The sequence below is a fragment of the Rhinolophus sinicus genome, chromosome 2 (assembly GCF_057876585.1).
Source record: "Rhinolophus sinicus isolate RSI-liver-muscle chromosome 2, RSI-T2T, whole genome shotgun sequence".
Classification (NCBI taxonomy): Eukaryota; Metazoa; Chordata; class Mammalia; order Chiroptera; family Rhinolophidae; genus Rhinolophus; species Rhinolophus sinicus.
The window spans coordinates 102,437,210-102,455,231 of NC_142502.1; the positions used below are offsets into that span (position 1 = coordinate 102,437,210).

Consider the following 18,022-nt stretch of genomic DNA (forward strand, 5'->3'; position numbering starts at 1 on the left):
AAAACCTAGTCACCTGAGATCTTCATTTCTCCTTTTAATAGAGGAAGAAAAAAAACCTATATAAGTGTGAAGTGACCTTGCTTGAGCCTTCAAAACCATTCCCCTCATAATTTTAAATAAAGAATTGAATTGAATAGGATGGGGAAAACAATCACAACCATATTAGTAACTCTGCTTTACATTTTAAAAACACTAGACAATTTCCAAATCATTTGAATATCCACAATCTATTTGATCTTTCCAAACAACCCTGAGAGGTAGAGCAGGCATTATCATGCTCAGTTTCTAGATAAAACTGAGCCTCAGAGAGAGACCAAATGACATATCCAGACTCAACCACCTGTTGGGTGGCAGAGCTTGGGTTCAAAGCTCCGAAATGCTCAGCATGCATTCACATCTCTTACTTCATGTACTATCTGCCCCCATCCCTGACATGTACACCACATTTGCCCACAAAATGATTAAAAATTACCCAAGGACCCAGAGCCATATCTTCCCTCTTAGCCTGGGTTGCACGTCTTCTTGATTTTCTACATAAAAATAATTATTGCTAGAGTTGCAAACCTCTCCCTCCAGGTTTTGTAAGATTTGGCCCCGCCATTCTCACTGCTACTACCCCACTCAGGGTTTCATCATCACCCACTTGAATTATTGTCACAGCAGTCACTCTAGGTTATTACTAGGCTATTAAGAGTAGAACAAACACACGTGGAACCCCACTATGTGCCAGGCCTGTGCTAAGCTCTGATGGGATGACTGTGTCCTGGTTCCTGCCCTCAAGGACCTTCCAGGAGATACAGGGACCTGAAACATGTCACTGCAAAGGGACAAGGAAAGAGCAGTGATGGGGAGATGTGCAGGGACCTGAGGAGGTGCTGGGGCAGGGTAGGCTGTTCCTTCCCATTGGTTGTATGGCCTTCGGGTTCTCTTCCACCATAGGCACTGAGTGTTCTGTGTGTCCCCTGGTCAAGATCCTTTAGCAACTTCATAGTGCCAAAACTTCAGCTTGGCATGTAGTGTCCTCCGTTATCTGGCCACTGCATTTTACCATTTCTCAGTCCAACCCTCTGTGCCATTCACAACTGTATCCTGATTGGCCTAGGCGCTTACTGCTTCGTATTCCTATGATCTGATCGAAGAATCACTTATTGCTTGTGTCTCTCTACTAAGCACTTTTTCATGTTATTTCATGGAATCCTCACAACTCATTGTGGTAGGTATCATGTTCCTCATCTTGTATATGAGGAAATCAAGATTCAGAGAGGTTAAGTAACTTGCCCAAGTCACCCAGTCAGAGAACATGGCTGAGTAGAACTCAGCCCCCCAGATCAAACCCAAAGTCGTCCACTCTTGCCATTCCACTCCAGTGAAATGAGGGGCAGACAATGACGTACATTAAGGGTTAGTAACTTTGTCTCCTCACTCTTGTGGCTCCCACACCTGAAATACTCACTTTCTCCTTCAGGGATCTCAATGTCACACTTCTCTCAATACACCCCAGAGACTCTCCCTCATCTTGAATTCCCTCAGTTGTTGCTTGCTCCCTTTCTACCATGCGATCATGGATTACTTAAGCTTCCATTGCCTTGAATTGTTCTCTAGTGATTTCATGGAGGTGCATTTGAGCTTGACTACAAACTACCATTCAGACTGGCTAGACAGCCAACATCCATAATAACAACTAACAATGTTGCTGAAAATGGAGACCAGTCATCAGAACACCGGTAGAGGCATATCAAGAAGGCCTTGCCATATAATTAGTACAGTTATATCTCTGGGCTACAGTTTCCTCACCTATAAAGTGCAGGGGCTCAAACCAGATGATCTTTGGTCTACAAATATTTATTGTCCTCTCTATGCACCAGGCACTCTTCTAGGGAGTGGGGATAAAATAGCCCCAAATCCTTGTACTCGTTCTAGTAGAAAGAGACAATAGACAAAGTAAATACGTAAAGTATAATGATGTCAGATGGTGATAAGTGCTATGGAGAAATATAAAGCAGGGAAGGGGGAAAGGAAATGCCAAGGAGTGACATTATCTGACTTACATTTGAAAAGGCTCACTAGCTGCTGGTGGAGAATAGACTGTAATAGGATCAGCCAGTGAGTGAGCAGGAAGACCAATTAGGAGGTAATTGCAGCAATCCAGATGAGGGCTGGTGGTGTGGCTGGGATAAGGAATAGAGGAGGTTGGAAGTGGTCAGATTTTGGATATATTTTGAGGGTAAAGACAGCATAATTTACTGAGGGATTGTACGTGGATCAGACTCAAGGATGTCTCCAAGGTTTTTGGGTTGGAAGGAAGGAACATCTGGAAGGATGGAGTTGCTATTAAATAAGATGCAGGTTCTGGGGTGGCCGATTAGCTTAGTCGGTTAGAGCGTGGTGCTGATAACACCAAGGCTGCTGGTTCGATCCCCGCATGGGCCACTGTGAGCTGCACCCTCCTTAAAAAAAAAAAAATAATAATATGCAGGTTTTGAGTAGAAAACCTGGTGGAAATAGAGAGGAATCAGGGGGATATATGAGTCTAGAGTTTAAGGGAGAGGTCCAGTCTGGAGATATAAATGTCAGAACGATCAAGGTGTGGAAAGCACCGCTTTAAATCCTCGGCCCCACCTCTTCCTCCAGCTGATGTAATGCAGCTGATGTTGGCCAGATTTGCAATGGGTACCCCTGCCTGCTTTGTATATTTCTTGCTTCCTGCCCAAGGGTGGCTGTGGGACAATGGTGGGAACTCACTCAGCACTGCCATACGTACAACCCAGAATTACTGGGAAGTTGATGCTTATGGGGCCACCCTTAACCAATGGTGAATGGAAGCTGATGGATAAATATGGATCCTCTTGATAGTCAGTTTTGAATCTCCTTAGAAGGTTCTGTGGAGCCAAGCCTCAGTCTCCCATTGTGGTAGCAGCTCAATAATGCATCCTCAAATTGGTTTCCCTTTCTTCTCTGTTTTCTTACCCTCTTCCTCATTTCTGCTCTATAGAATCTCATTCCCATATCAACTATTGGCATGCGAACCTTTTATTACATTTCTGATTCTAGGGGGACCTAGAATTAGACGGGTGGCATTTAACTCCATGAGACTGAATGAGACCACCAAAGGATTAATGAAGATCGGAAACAGATCCAAGGACTGAGCCCTTGGCCTCTCCCACATTTGTCGGTGAAGGAGTTGAGGAGAACCTAGCAAAAGAGACCCTGAAAAGTAACCAAGGAATGTAGTGTCATGGAAGCCAAATCAAAACGTGTTTCAAGGAAGAAGGTGTGATGAGCTGATCCTTTCTGGGCAGTCAAGTGAGATGAAGACTCGGGGATGACCATTAGGTTTGACCACTGTGGAGGGAACTGGTGACCTTAACGAAGAGCAGTCTGGGTGGGGTTGTGGAATGATTGATTGAAATGGGTTTGAGAGAGAAGCTGGAGGGGAAGTAGGGTCAAGAGAGACTTTTTAAAAAGATGGATGAAATTATAGCATATTTATATATATGCATATGCTGATGTGGATGAGTCAGCAAAGTGGGAGAAAAATGATGAAGCAGGAGAGAGAAGGGAGCATTGCTGGAGGGAGGGGACCGAGTGGCGAGTGAAGGTGTTTGCCTTAGATAGGAGGACCAACAGTTTATCCCCAAACTGCAGGAGGGAAAGCAGAATATGTGAGCAAATTCTCACAGCCCATGACTCCCTGGGTGCTTGAATTGCAAGACATCATTAAGACTCTGAGGCTGGGCTTTCCAACATCCCCTTCCATTTTACAGGTGAGATCAGAGAGAAGTGACCTGCCCGAGGACATACCATGGGTTGGCATTAGAATCCAAGTCCCCTCCTGCCTTGCCCAGCACCATTGGGCTCTCCTCTTAGACAGAATCCTGACCATACTCTACCACTCACCCCATCTGTGCTCTGGGTAGTGGATGGATGCCTAGTGGACTCCAGGAAGGACATTAGAAGACGGAAATGGAGAAATGGGCAAATTTCAGAATAGGACCAGTAAGCCACCCAGTGATTTCATTTGAAGGTCTACTGATGAGTTCAAGGAATCTCCCTAAATGTATTTAGGAGTCAACTTAATCCCTCTAAGGAAAGCTATAAACCAGCAGCTCGGGTTTGAGAAAAATCTGCCAAAATGCAGGAGGAGGATATTATAAATCCAAGTGCAGCAGAAGAGCACAATATTCCTTCTGGAATAGATTCCTGATTTCAAATATTCTGTCAAGCCTTGTTTCTCAATTTGGTGTTTGGAAGTATGGTCCCTCTAAGATTAGATAGAGTTGAATGCAGCATGAGGAGTGGGCAGTGAGTTTCCCGGAGGGAGGGGGAGGCCATAACAAAGAAGCACAAACACGCTGGTCCCATGGAAGAGCCACACACCAGGCTTTGCCTTGACCTCTAAGAAACTTGCAAAACCACTGCATTCTCTTCCCCCTAATTCCATTCATTTCACAAACATTCTCTGAGCTTTTGTGCTAAGTGCTACAGATATGCACAGTAAGGAAGTGGGGAGAGGGGATATACAGAACAGATAAACAGAAAGAGGTCCTGACCTCACATTTTATAGTCTTATAATAAGAATGAGCTATTCACACATTTGACTGTGATTTCCTGCCCACTGATCAGTGTCCTGTTTCTGTTATCTCAGTCCTGAACAGAAGCGGGTGTACAGTATGGGGAAACTGTCTTTAGTCACTTCAAAGACAGCTCCCTGACTGTGGATTCAAAAATATAAATTTATAAACTGCTCTTGGGTACAAATGACTCCCATGTGAGTTTGTTGAGCGTGATCCACTTATCTCTCGGCCGATCACTGGTTAAATCCTGCCCAAGTAACTGAAAGCCTGTTTGTTTTACAACAAACAGCAGAGAGAGGCCCTGCTGAAATCTGGGCCTAGGATAGAACCTTAAGTCAATGCTCTAAGATGTTTGTTTGGGGAATGCTTAAGCCAGTACAGTCAGTATGCCTCTCTTCCCCCTTTCCATGAAAACAATATTTGAAGAGACACACGGGCCCGGGTTCTGACTTCTACCACTTGGGGTGTTGAGGGTAGGCTGAGGAGATGAAGAGTTGAAATGTCACCATACACTAGCAAGGAATGTTTCTCTGAAGAAATAATTATGATCTCTTTACGAGGTGTGATCAAAAACTACGGTGAATGTTTAAATAAAAAAAATATATTACAGTAAAACACACATTGCCATTAATCCCCCTCAAAATACTCACCCTCGCTTTAAACACACTTATCCCATTGTTCTTGCCACTTTCTGAAGCGGTTCTGGAAGTCCTCTTTCATGTCTTTAGTTGTGCTGTCATGGCTGCCTCAATGTCCTGAATCAATTCAAACCGTTTACCTTTCATGGTCAGTTTGACTTTGGGGAAGAGCCAGAAGTCGCAAGGTGCTAAATCCGGTGAATTAAGTGGATGAGGACACACCATAATGTTTTTATTTGACAGAAATTGTCATACACCAGAAGTTACTGTGTTTCCCCAAAAATAAGACGTAGCTGGACAATCAGCTCTAATGCGTCTTTTGGAGCAAAAATTAATGTAAGACCCGGTCTTATTTTACTATAAAATAAGACTGGGTCTATAATATATCATATCATATCGTATCATATCATATCATATCATATCATATCATATAATATAATAGCGGGTATAATGTAATATATAACAGCAGGTCTTATATTAATTTTTGCTCCGAAAGACGCATTAGAGCTGATTGTCTGGCTAGGTCTTATTTTCGGGGAAACACGGTATGTGTGACTGGGGGCATTATCGTGATGGAGGATGATTGACAGCACACTTTAAAACACACCTTCTCTCAACCGTAGCACACACCCGACTGACTGCACTTAACAAGTTGAAACTTGTCACACACTGTTACTAATGTTCGATGCGCCGCTTCCCGTAGTGAAGATGCCTGCCTTTCTGCTGTATGGCACTCGGCAGCAGCATTCACCATATTTTTTGATCACACCTTTTATTTCTGTCACCCTTTGCAGCTGTTTTAAAGCACTTGCAATATTAGTGATTTCATCCTCACATCTTCCCCATGAGGTAGGTGGAATAGTTTTTTTTTTTTTAATTATTTTTTTCTGTTACAGTTGACATTCAGTATTACTTTACATTAGTTTCAGGTGTACAGCATAGTGGTTAGACATTTATATAATTAATGTAGTGATCCCCCTAATTAGTCTAGTATCGACCTGGCACTAAACATATTTGTTGCAGCATTATTGACTATATTCTCTATGCTGTGTTTACATCCTCATGACTATTTTGTAACTACCAGTTTGTACTTCTTAATCCCTTCACCTTTCTCATGCACCCTCCAACTTCCTTCCATCTAGTAACCATCATAATGTTCTTTGTATCTGTGAGTCTGTTTCTGTTTTATTTGTTCATTTATTCTGTTCTTTTGATTCCACATATAAGTGAGATCATATGGTATTTGTCTTTCTCAGTCTGACTCATTTCACTTAGCATAATACCTTCTAGGATCATCCATATTGTTGCAAATGGTAAGATCTCATTCTTTTTTATAGCTGAGCAATATTCCATTGTATATATGTACCACTTTTTCTTTATCCAATCGTCTATCGATGGGTACTTGGGTTGCTTCCATATCTTGGCTATGGTAAATAATGCTGCAATGAACATAGGGGTGCATATATCTTTCTGAATTAGTGTTTTGGATTTCTTTGGGTAAATACCCAGAAATAGAATTGCTGGGTCATACGGTAGTTCTATTTTTCATTTTTTTAGGAACCTCCAAACCATTTTCCATAGCGGCTGCACCAATTGGCAGTCCCACCAACAGGGCACGAGGGTCCCCTTTCCAGGTGGAACAGGTTTATCATCACCGTTGTACAGCTGAAGAGACTGAGGGTCCAGAGGTGACATGACTCGACCCAGTTTACAATGGATTCACCAGCGTAAACTATGAGGTCTCATGGCTCAGAAGCAGTTGAGCTGGAACTCCAGTCCACGTCTCCTGACTGTGAGTCGTCGGATGCCCAGGTGACAGGATATATCCTCAGACCCCTCAGTCCTCAGATGAAGGTGTAGTCTTCCCTCCCAGGGTGGCCTGGCTTTGAGTCCCAGCTCTGCCCTCACCATCTGGTTGTTTAAGCGTCTCTGTGACTCTCTTTCCCTATCTCGAATGTGAGCAAACTAATAGTACGTGAGTTCCCATAAGGTATTTGGAAGAGTAAATGAGATATTCGAGAAAAAGCAAAAAACAATGTGTGGCAAGTGCGAGACAGCAATAAGTGTTATGTGCTCCCAGTCCCCAGAAGTCTTTGCCTCTGAGGCACAATCTGAAAGACATTACGAGTTCTGACAATTAAGTTCACGAACTTTCCACCATGTAAGTGCACAGTGGAAAGTTCACGAACTTAATTGTCAGTCTGATCCATTTTCCTCCCTCTTCCGCCCTCCCTCTCTCTGTGATAATGCTACCTCACATTCATATGCTCTTCTTGATTTTCAGAGTGCTTTTCTACCTGCACCTCTTGAGATCCTCCTGACAACCCTGTAAGATAATAGAATCCAAAATCATTAATCCCGTCTTACAAATCAGGGGAAACCAAAGTAAGAGAGGTGAACCGACTGCCCTAAGGCCACGCCTCTGATAGCCACTGAGCTGGGACTCTGCCCCTCTGTGGTTTCAGTACTTGGTTATTGGAAATCTTTTATTGTATGAGTTTCCTTTTCTGCCTTTAGAAGTGGCAGCCAGGGGACCTAACTGAATCTCTGCAAGCTCAGGATGAACTTTGAGGGGGACCAAAGTTTTGTCACCCCCAAATATTTCTCTTCGGATACTGATTTAAGCTGGTTACTAAAAAGCAAAAGACTCAGAGAGAATCATTGACCTGCCCCCCTTACCTCCCGAAAGGAATTCAGATGGAAGAACCTGCTTCAGGAAGGTGGTCTTAGTACATTCACCTTAGCATACGTGCGGCAGAATTTAGTGCGGCAGACAGGGAGTATCCAAGCAAGTCTGTTTGCTGGACTCCCTCTGTGTCCCATTATTTCTAGGTAGCCCAGCAAGAATTTGTTTACCAAATGTTTGCTCTTTCTTATCCATTAGGTTGGTGCAAAAGTAATTGCATTTTTGCAATTATTTTTACCCGTTTAAACAGCAATTACTTTTGTACCAACCTAATACCTATGAGTTACCTGCTTTCCCATTGAAATCCCAGACCCATACCCCTCTTCTCCTTTGTTCAAAACGGCATATAAACCTCGACTGCTCAATGTGTCTTTGGGTCTCATATTCATGGCATCCCTGTATGTACATCCATAATAAGTTTTAGACATTTTCCCCTGTTAATCTGTCTCATGTTAATTTGGTTATTAGCCCAGCTAGAAGAACTTAGAAAGCATGAGAAGAGCTATGTTTTTTGTGTGTCCCTTCAGAATGACAATAGTGGAGAACAAAGTGGTTTGCAGCCTCTGGATGCCCTCCAGCCCTCACAACCTCCCTGCCCATCAAGACCTGGACCTATGGGCTGGAAAGGCAACCCAGGGTAAGGGGCAAATTCCAGCAGACTCCCTAGAAGTGGGTGAGAGTTGAAAAGGTCAAAAGATCGTTGTTCTGAAAGTCCAGAGTCAGCTCTGCCACTTGATATCTGAGAACACCTTGAATAACTCAAGGTGCACCTTCATTTCCTCATCTATAACAGGAAGACTAGATTAGATAATGTCTCAGCTATCTTCCTCATAACCCGAAAGGGATTTGCTTGAGGACAACAGTGACACATTATGGGCAATTTCTAAAAAGTTTTTTATTATGAAAAATTTTAAACAAATTCAATGTTAACAAAATAATTGAATGAACCCCCGTATATCCTTCACTGAGTTCGACAATCATCAATATTGTCTTTCTTATTTCATCCCTACCTTCACCCTACCACCCCACTTGATGGTTATTTTGTGTAGTTCTTTTTCAGGTGAAATTTACAAACATTGAAATGCAGAAATCTTAACTCCGTAATACTGACAAATAGATTCACCAGTGTAAACTATGAAGTGTGATCAAAAACTATGGTGAATATTTAAATAAAAACATTTATTACACTGAAAGACACGTTGCCATTAATCCCCCTCAAAATACTTCCCCTTGCCTCGAGCACACTTATCCCATCGTTCTTGCCACTTCCTCAAGCAGTTCTGGAAGTCCTCTTTTGTGAGTGTCTTTAGTTGCACTGTCATGGCTGCCTCGATATCCTGAATTGATTCAAAATGCTTACCTTTCATGGTGATTTTGATTTTGGGGAAGAGCCAGAAGTCACACAGTGCCAGATCCAGTTAATAAGGTGGATGAGGATATACCACAATGTGTTTGTTTTCTCCACAAATGCTTTATTAGCTGAAATTACAAATACTAATTACAATTTAAAATACTAATGCAACTTAGAGTTTTTCCAGCATTGTTTTATGCTTAAAATTCAAATGTAAGGAAATAATGTATAATCAGTTCCCTAAATTAAAAATATTTTCTAATGAGAAAGTCCAATAAAATTAAAAGTTCTGTTTATTCTAACAAATGTTTACCACTATATACTTTAGAAATGTAAAAACAAAATGCAGCTATCACCACCACATATATGCAAACTAAACAGAACCAAAAGTGAAAACAGAATGTAGTACAAGCCAGCAGACCCTACTACTAGACCAAAATAAGAAAGACATTCTTACAAATGGTAAGAATTTCTGATGTAACAATATTCTACTGTATTTCCCCGAAAATAAGACCTAGCCAGACTATCACCTCTAATGCATCTTTTAGAGCAAAAATTAATATAAGACCCGGTATTTTATATTATATTATATTATATTATATTATATTATATTATATTATATTATATTATATTATATTATATTATTTTAAGACCCAGTCTTATAGTAAAGTAAGACTGGGTCTCATATTAATTTTTGCTCCAAAAGGTGCATTAGAGCTGATTGCCTGGCTAGGTCTTATTTTTGGGGAAAGATGGTATATGGGATTTTTTTTTTTTAAAGAGAACAGAATTTCATGACAAACAAGAAACGTCTAATTAAAAATAAAATGAAATTTTAGGCATAAAAGTACTCTAAATGTAATGTTTTTATTTGACAGAAATTGCTGTACCAGAAGCGATGTGTGACACAGAGCCTTTCCATTGTGATTGAAAAATATGGTGAATGTTGCTGCAGAGCGCCAACCAACGGAAAGGCAGGGATCGTCAATACAAGAAGTGCTGCTTCGAACCTTAGTAACAGTTTGTGAGAGGTTTCAACTTGTTGGGTGCAGTCAGTCAGGTGTGAGCTACGGTTGAGAGAAGGTGTGTTTTAAAATGTGCTGTCAATCATCTTCCATCATGACAACGCTCTGTGTCACACATCGCTTCTGGTACGGCAATTTCTGTCAAATAAAAATATTATGGTGTGTCCTCATCCACCTTATTCACAGTATCTGGCACCATGGGACTTCTGGCTCTTCCCCAAAGTCAAGATGATTCGGCACATGGAAACAGCCATGACAGCGCAACTAAAGACACTCACGAATTGCTTCAGAAAGTGGCAAGAACAACGGGATAAGTGTGTTCAAAGCAATGGGGAGTATTTTGAGGGGGATTAATGGCAATGTGTGTTTTACTGCAATAAATTTTTTTGTTTCAAAATTCACCATATTGTTTGATCACACCTTGTATACATCTATCATGATATAGAATATTTCCATTTTCCTAGAGAATTGCCTCATGTCCATCATGGAAAAATATATAACTGAACTTATTAAACAATAAAATTGAACATAAATGTAAGTTTAGCACACTGAGGGATAGCAAATGCTCTCTTTTCAGGGCTGGCTAGGTCAGAGTCAGAGCTACAGTCTTAAGCTATTATTCTCCTTCCTGCTAATGTCCACTCCTGCCATCCTGTGTGTCCCTGGAGGTTATGGCCTTCTCCTGCATGTATCCTGCGTCCAGCAAATTCTCAGAAGCTCTCTTTTCTTCTTCCTATATACTTATCCTTCTCCAGGTTTTTCCTTTTGTTCTCTTCTGTTCTTTCCTGCAATTGCTTTCTCAAAACTGCTGCTGTTTTCTCTGCTTTAGAGCATTTTCACTTTTCTGTGTTCAGCCCATCTTCTCTGAGCACGCTTGTCTTTGGACTGTTCATATCCTGCACACTAGACCCTGAGCCATAACCCTAAGGTCACTCAGTCAGCAGCGAGAGAGTGAGTGAGTGAGTGAGTGAGTGAGTGAGTGAATGCAAAGGACCGCATGCTCTAGAAACACCTGCAGTCTAGTAACTGGAACACGGTCCACTAAGGAACCCCAACCTGTCAGCCTTGTCATTTCGACCTCATCTTTCTCCCTGCATTTATCTGAAGAAGCTATTTATCTGCCCTTTTGGAAGCCCCAGCATTTGAAAGGAAGAAGGTTGATTTCCTGGCAAAATGTGACCCAAAGGACCATTCTCCCCCTCCCCCTCACCATCATTTAAAAAAAAACCCAACAACAACAACAAAAATAAAACACAGAGCAAGCTGGGCTATCAGGGATACTTCCTGTTTTCCTCTCTTGAAAGCATCCTGGATAGATGAAACTGAGGGATCAAAGGGACTGTCTGCCTCTGGGACTTGGGGACTGGCAGAATGGCTTTTAACCCTCTGCTGTCTCCTACTTGTGAGTGCATAGGCAGTTTATGTCTTATATTTCCTGGGTAGATTGAACTTTCTTAGGGCAGGAATCTTGCCATTCATTCATTCATCAATCATTACTGTACTCTACCAAATGCCAGTTTTGTTTGAGAATCTGGGGATACAGGATGAATATGACACAATCCCTGGCCTCATTCATCTAACAGCACTGACCACAAGTACTAAGTTGACTAAGCACTTTGTTTCAGGCACTCAACTACATGCTTTTCATACTTAGATCCTCACAACAAGGTTATGGGAGCATTATTATACCAGTTTTTTGGATAAGGAAAGTGAGGCTTATGGAGGTTAAATAACCTATCATGGGAACATGACTAGTAGATGGCAGGGCTAAGGTTAGAGTCCAGTGGTCTGACAGCTCAACCTGCCTTCTTAGTTGCTACACTAGCCTGAAACATGGCAGTGATTCACTGCAAGTAATTTTTACAAGTACAATTTATCTCTGGGCTTGGTCAGGTGGCTTCCAATGGCCAGATTTGTTTGCATCCCATTTATTGCACCAGACTGTACTAGAACGGAAATGAGTCTGCCTGCAGCCGCCAAAGGCTGGAAACAAGCCGGAGAAACCAAGAGGCCACGTTTGGGCCACTTTAGGGAACAAAGAGTATGTCAGGCTCCTGCTTCCCCTTTCCCATTTCTGGAACCAATCAGTTTCCCAGGTTTGTTTTATTTTTTCTCCAAAGCCTTAAATGAACATATACTGAGAAATTATTCTAGGCCTCTGCTTATATCATCTCTTGCATCCTTGCAAAAATAGATATAATTTTCTCCATGTTTCTGGGGAGGAATTGAGGCTCAGAGTGGTTACTTAACATACCCAAAATCACACAGCTACACAGAGCCAGGATTTGATCCTAGGTTTGACTAACTCCAAAACCTACATTTTAATTATATTGTCTGCTTCATGCTGAAACTTGGCCTAGAGAGGAAGGAACTCCCTTCCTGCTGAGATTCCTGACAAACCGAAAGTGGCAGGTGAGGATACCAAGTAACCTTGACATCATTGGTTAGGGACGCCTGGCACAAAAGGATCTTAAGGTGCTTCCGACTCGGCAATTCTATCTCTTTAAGACCGAGAACTCCCATGCCAAGCCTGCTCCGTGATCCTCCGAGATTTCAGGGGTGGGGAAACTGGATGGAACGAGCTGACATACAACAAGCAAAAAAAAAGACCTCAGCATTTTTGCCTCGCCTCGGTGGCTCCGGCCTTTTTTTCCCCTCCCTCTCTCATTTATTTATTACTATGCTATTCCCTGGCCCTGCTGCTGTGTCAATACTGATAAAAGCAAATCGCCCCACAAACAGGTGCAGCCGGAGCTGCCCTTTGGACAGCTGCCAGGGAATGTGATCGCTCAGCTGGGGCGACCTGCCCCTGCCCAACCCCCTTCTCGGGTTCCAGCCCAGGGCATGTGTCCTTGGGCAGTTAATGTCGTTCCGCGTGTTCTGAGCCTGGTATCTCGGTTGGCATCATGGACTCAAGCTGGCAGGTGTGGTTGGGATGGGGTGGGCGTGTGCAGGATAGAGGGGGGCCTCCAGGAGTTATCCATCTGTCTGTTTTCTCTTTCGGTTTCTTCTGAAATTCAGATAATATTATGTCACCAAGTCCCTCCTGCAAGTGGAAAATATTTCCTAAGAATATCACTGCCTGATGTTTCTAGGTAAGAAATATTTTTTCCAGGCCTACTCATTTCCAAATTCACAAAAACGCTTGCAATTTAATGATCCAAAGACCATTTCTGAGTACTTCCTAAGGCTTAGCTGAGGGTTTACCTAAATCAACATTTTGTGAGCCAAACACGATATCCAGAATGCATTTTGATGCCACCTACCAAGCCATGTGACTTTAACTCTGGTTTGGAAAATATTATATTTCATCCCCCTCCCATCCCCCATTTCTGTGTTTTGTCCCCAAGCATCATTTCCCCACTTCCTTAGGGCACCAGCCTTCCCGGAAATGCCGTAGCTCAGCGAGCAGCCCCCTCCGCCCCGGGAGGTAGGACTGGGGCCGTAAGGCTCGAGCGCTTGGTGGACCTGGGGCTGCGGCTGAATTGGGCGGAGGGCGGGGACTGGAACCGCGGGGCCAAGCTGCCCACCCGCCTGAGGCCCGAGCAGTGCACAGTTCGGGAAGGGAGGAGGTTGCTATGCAAATGACGAAGCGGCCTGCGGGCCCCCCTTACCCAGGGGCCCTCTGGTTGCCAAAACAGACCATTCCCCAGAACAGTCGCCTAGAAACGGGCGCTGTCATAGCAGCCTCTCTGTAGCGGCGGCGAGCCAGCCGCGCTGCCAGGAGGAGCTGGGTCAGGGTGTTCAGACCTCCACAGCACCCCCTCCCCACCTCAGGGAAGGGAGTGGTGGTTTGAGCCCCTCCTTGGATCAGGGGAGGCCGCTAATTGGATTGGAACACTCCAGAAACACATCAGCTGCTTCTCCCTGGGGAAAAGGCGGATTGGGGGGCCTGCAGACTGTCTTTGTGCGGGGCCTCAGCCTCACCCTCCCTACATCCTCGCCCAGACCTAGTCCTCACCAGTCTCCTCCCACCCAGCGCCTTCCTAGGGCACAATGGCAAGCTCGCTGCGGAGGGGAGGAGGCAGACAGTGATCAGATAATCACCAAAATGAAATTCAGCTATGATAAGGAGGGGTACATGACGCTATAGGAATTTAAGATATGGAATCTGACCTGCTTCTGAGGGGTTAGGGAAGAATGCAGGTTTGTTGTGGCCCTCAAGCCAGTACCATAACCACTTCATCTTTCAACACCCCCTCTTCTCGGCTGCCTTCCCACAGCTCAGCCAGCCTATGCTGACCTGGCTGTCCCCAAACCCTGGGAGCAGGGACATTTTCCTACCTCATTTGGCAGCAAGAGCGCTCCTTGTCATTTTAGTATCTGGATCTTGACTCTTATTAATCAAATTACAGCATACACTTCTAAAAGGCAGACCCCTATAATTCTGCAATGGCACACCTTGACCATAAAGAACACGACAGATTTTAGAGATCCACTTGAATTTAGTGCCAGCGATCTGTATCAATCACCCTGGGCGGCCTCTCACGTTGCCTTTGCAGCAACTGTTTCAGATTGGCCTTTAGAAACTACTGAAACCTCACAAAACTCTCGGGTGGGGGAGGGGAGGAGATTCAGTGACAGCTTGAGTGACATTGAGCCAACAGGTGGGTTACTGAGAAAGTGACTACTCAGAACACAGCATTCCATGCAGTCCAGATGCCGCACGCCATGGGCAGACTTGTTATGTGAGCACGTGTCTCTGATGGGGGTGGGAGGACAGCTTTGTGCTTCCGCTGGGCAAGGGAGTCCCCTTCCTTCACAATCCACAAGAAGCCTTGGGAGTCTTACGGACTTCCACAAAGTCTTCATTCAGCCTGGCCTAGTAAGACAGCATGTAAGTGTGTAATCTCTCCCTCCTCTTTCTCCCTTTCCCTCCTCATGAATTGAGTGCAAGTGCCTACTGTGTGCCAGGCACTGGAGATTCAGAGAATGATTCAATTGGTATTGAGAAATACCATGCATAGTATAGGGGACATTTGCCATGCCTATGGTCACCAGTATCTTTGATCAACTTTCCTGTTTGTGGGTTTTCCCCACATCATAAGTTCCACTTCTTCAAAGTAAAGGCCAGAAATTTGCTTTCTCTCCCAGACTCCCTTGCAACTAAGGTGTAGGCATGTGACCTAGGTTCCACCAATCAGATGAACCCAGATGAAATTTTGATTTGGAAGAGAGCAATTAAGGAACCAGGTATCCTGGGAAAGGGGCTGGAGGAGGCATCTGGCCTTTAGGGCAACAGGAGGGATGTCCTGGGGTCCAATCTCCACCATTGTTGAAGGGGCTGGGGTGAGGCAATATGTAGAATTTGTGCTGATTGATAGCTGCCACGGTGGCCTGACTGGAGAAGTAGCTCTGGCTAGTCAGGGTATCATCCCTGAATACTGAGCCTCTGTCTATCTGGATTCTGAGAGCCTCTTAATATTTTAAAAATAAGTGCCTTTTCTGTTAGAGTAGGTTCTGTTGTTTGCAATTAAGAACTCTGATATAGATTGATAGATGAATGGATGGATGGATGGATGATGGATAAGTTGAAAAGATGGGTCGGTGCATAAAGGATGGATAAGTGGATGGGTGGAAGTGATTTTTGGGGGGAGATGGGATTATAGGTTATTTTTTCTCTCTGGTTCTCTATTTTCTCCTCCTCCTCCTTGTTCCTCTTTTTCTTTTTTCAATGGAAGCAAATTACTTGTATAATAATAAAGTTACCAGAACCCCAGACCTAGAAGAGCTCATAGTCCAGTGGGAGATCAGTGCAGGGAAGACAGAAGCTGACTTTGAACTTTGAGGGTTCTAAGCCAGTATGAGCTCTGGATGGGGCCCTGACTTTGGACTCAGATTCCACTGCTTCACCAAGCCTACCTTGACCAAAAAGCCTTCCTTGTCTTTCTCTCCCTCTTCTGAACTCCACACCCAAGGCTGTGCCCACCACTCAGAAAGCATGCACTTGGCTCATCCTGCCTTGTGACATTATTCCTATAGTTACCCAACCATCCTATTTTACCTTGAGCAAGGATGACACACACATCTGTGACTCATCCCATATTGTTCTGCCCTCTCCCAGCTCTGGACTTCCACCAGCACTGACTGTCCCTTGGCTGGCAAGTGCCATCACCTTGTTCTGCAGCTGTTTCTCACATGGGCATATCCTATTGCCCAGCATAAACTGTCAGCTCCATGGAGTCTGGGATGGCAGCTTACATGAGTTTTGCAAACCCCATTCCCCACAGCTTTCCAGGAAGTAGGATTTTATGATATACCTATAGATGAGGACCATGTGTTTCTTTTCACCTTGATGATTTTCTCCATACTAAAATGATAAGCTTTTGCAGGCAGAGCCCTTTTCCTTCCTTCCTCCTCCCTCCCTCCCTCCCTCTCTCCCTCCACTTCTTCCCTCTCTTTCTTCCTTCATTACTTCCTATTTATTTATTCATTCAGGTCTATGATTCACCAAGTGTTCACCGTTTAATAGCAAGAAACAGATATATAGGCAAATAAGTGGGAAAAAAGTGGTAGAAGAGCTCAGATAGCCAAGTGTGCAAGGGAGAGAAGAGAATGATTGGTTGGGGCAGAAAAAACTTTTTCATGGGAATAATTTTTAGGATGGCTCTCTTCTTAGTGCTTAACATATGCTCATTCACTTAATCCTCCCAACAGCAACAAGGCAACTAGTACTGTTATTACTTCCATCTTAGGTGAGGAAACTAAAGCCCTGAGAGGTTTAGTGATTTCCAGGGTTGCTGCAGAGCTGGGACGCACCCATGCCTCTGGCTCTAACATCAGCCAAGGGTAACTGCTGCCCCATATTGCCTTGAGTGGATTCTGGAAAATTGAGTGAGTGATCACCAGGCACAGAGGTCTTCTACACAGGCCAGGGCATGGAATGGCTGCCTGTTCTCTTCAGCTCCACGTAGGTACACAGTAGAATGGTCTGATGCAACCACCAGAGTCAATAATATGTAGGTGAGAACTCACTACCACAGCCTTGGACTTCAGTTTTTCTCTTTGTTTCTTGAAAGGTAATTTCAGTGCTGAAGAGTGGTGACCATATGTTAAAATGGTGAGGTTGGCAGAATGGCCTTCTCCTCCCCCAATAGGGGGGAAAGCAAAATCTTTGGAGTCCCAGCCCTGCCACTGACAGGCTGAGTGGCCTCAGGCAAGTCACTCAACATCTCTGAACCTCAGTTTGCTTGACTATTTATGGAGAATAAAACCTCATACTGTTGAGGTAAGATTGAGATAATACATATAGATCAGTTGAGAATAAAGCCCAGCACAGAGCAAGCTGGTCCCAAATGGCGCCTCTTGTAAGTCCCAATCTCTTATCTACAACTCCACAAGCCTAAAAATTCTGAAAACAAAACACTTTTAGCAACAAAACCTGTCCTGGACCAATGTAAGGTCATTTAGTCTTTCTATAGTCCCACCTAGTATGATGATCTGTATACTTCATTGTAGAAATATTAATGTGTTTGAACATAGGACACTGTCCACATTCTGCTGGGGGCATTCCAGAATATGTGGTACAGACACTGTTGCTTTTCACAAATCTAAAACACACTGCATCAGATAAGGGGTTTGGATTTGTATTCTGTCCCCGCTAAACCACTCTCTGGTCTTCTGGTCTGCTTCTTACCCCAATGGCTCAAATGGCTCTTGAGCATCTTGAATCAACCTTTCCCCCCAAAAGAAATACATATACAGCCACATATCCCTGGGTCCTCCCCACAGACCTGTCTTCTTTGGCC

At 43.8% G+C, this 18,022-nt stretch overlaps 1 long non-coding RNA gene across 1 annotated transcript; it reads left to right on the plus strand.

Annotated features, from left to right (window-relative positions):
* The first annotated feature begins 10,105 nt into the window (after positions 1-10,105).
* Positions 10,106-10,675, plus strand: LOC148758862 (uncharacterized). The gene is made up of 2 exons (XR_016019774.1): positions 10,106-10,332; positions 10,461-10,675. It is a non-coding gene; the product is annotated as an uncharacterized LOC148758862 (long non-coding RNA).
* Positions 10,676-18,022: the final 7,347 nt, after the last annotated feature.